We start from the raw sequence: 1899 nt of genomic DNA, 5'->3' as shown, positions 1-1899 counted from the left end.
ATCAATTATTGCTGCCGGTCGGCATCAGCGCGGTGAACAACTGAACTTTGGGAAATCATCGTTCGCACAACAGCAAACAACTTCAGGAAGCCAGCTGTGATGGACATATAGTGTGTTGCACTGGGCAAAATAAATGGATAAAGGCTACAAAAATGCTAACTTAACTTGTTAATTGGTAATGCCTTTTGGGATATGACGTCTCATGCAGTGTGTGATAGAGCCGTGTGTGTGAATGTAAAAGATCTGCAAAGTTTAAAAGATCAGAGTGCAGATAAATAAAGTTTTCATCTCCTGAAAGAAAAGAGATTCTGAAACGAGTCGTCAGTAAAGCCTTGTTTATACTCGACGCGTCCGCACGAGCGCGAGTCTCCGCTGACTGCGCGCACACCTCTCCAAGCGGTCGAGGCGTTTATACTTGACGCGCTCGCCGTTGTACTATTCTTTGAAACTACAGGGGGCGACTCGAGTGATTGTCCTCTCTAAACCATCAGGAATCGATGAGAAGAAGAAATATAAACACGTGACAATGTTTATTTTAGTATACCATCACCAATACAAAAATAATAAACCCTGAGATTATTACGTGTGCCATTAGAACAAAATATATGTAGGCTAGCCTATATAATACATGTATGTATACAACTAAATTAACGATCTCTTAAAAAAATTCTAATTTCGCTAAACATTTCATTAACTTTCGTGTACATTTGTATTAAACATGGACCTTTATGTTCATTAAAAAGACTTTTTATGCTATTGTATGCTCATTTTTTAAATGTAAGCAACTAATTTAGGGGTGCTGGTGTGATGAGAAGTTCGTGCTCGGCCAGATTCGGCTCGAAGTCGTTCATCTTCGGATGCGGAGCCGCGGGCGCTGTTACAAAATCTGCCGTGCACACCGCTAGGCGAACCGCCCACACCGCAATGACGTCATTTTTGCGCGAGACCGCCCACACCGCAATGACGTCATTTTTGCGCGAGACCGCCCACACCGCAATGACGTCATTTTTGCGCGCGACCGCCCATACCGCAATGATGTCATTTTTGCGCGCGACCGCCCACACCACAATGATGTCATTTTTGCCGCGCGCACTTTCGCGCTCGTGCGGACGCGTCGAGTATAAACAAGGCTTAATTCAGTCTCACTTCCTGCTGAACCTTTTGTATCTAATTTGCATAATATCAGCCTGTGGTCCTAATTGGCTGATCAGTGTCTCTTAGCTCCGCCCTCAAACACTGTAGTGTATCTGAGACTGGAAGAGTTCAGTTCATGTGGAGAAGACGTTGTTTTCTGAGATTGATACGGTGAAACCCACGCCATCGTCACTGTTCGTATCACTGTGATCAAGAGCTGAGATTCAGATATGATAATGAGCGTTTGCTTTCTGACCAATCACAGCAGAGCAGCTCTCAGAGAGGCGGGGCTTAGAGAGACTGAATCCTCGACGGAAGCGTTTCAGACGCTAGGCGATGCCGTAATGGATGTTATGAGAAAATTAAAGTGTTTTTTGACCTTGGAGGCACTTTAACCCTCTTTTGAAACCTTTATTTTTAACTGCACAATGTCTGCATGAGATTTAGTCTCAAGATGTTTGCCTTAAGCTATCACAGTAAAAGTCAATCTACACAACATCTTGACCGACCTGATGGATGGCATCACCTCATTAGCCACATCTGCTGTTTTCAGGTTAATGAAGTTCACGCTCACATTCAAAAGAAAGGCATAAATGGGGAAAAAGTAGCAGTAATTATCATTAATGAGGCTAATTTAGTGTGAAAACAGAAATAGCAGACAGTTTGACGTTCCTCGGCGAGAGCTAATAATCACACAGGCTGTTCTTGGATGATAAAATGTAATAGTAGCGGATAAAATATGTGTTAGTCTCACAGATTAATCTG

At 43.1% G+C, this 1899-nt stretch overlaps 1 long non-coding RNA gene across 1 annotated transcript in view; it reads left to right on the top strand.

The window, feature by feature from the left end:
- The window catches only part of LOC307000129, a 45435-nt gene extending 45178 nt beyond the window's left edge, over positions 1-257 (top strand). Inside the window, exon 4 of the long non-coding RNA XR_013797989.1 lies at positions 1-257. This exon is cut by the window's left edge and continues 122 nt beyond it. This is a non-coding gene — a long non-coding RNA (uncharacterized lncRNA).
- Positions 258-1899: the final 1642 nt, after the last annotated feature.

The sequence above is a fragment of the Phoxinus phoxinus genome (genome assembly GCF_949152265.1).
Source record: "Phoxinus phoxinus genome assembly, chromosome: 6".
Classification (NCBI taxonomy): Eukaryota; Metazoa; Chordata; class Actinopteri; order Cypriniformes; family Leuciscidae; genus Phoxinus; species Phoxinus phoxinus.
Note: the sequence above shows the minus strand (reverse complement) of the source record. Positions and strands in the feature narration are given on the sequence as shown.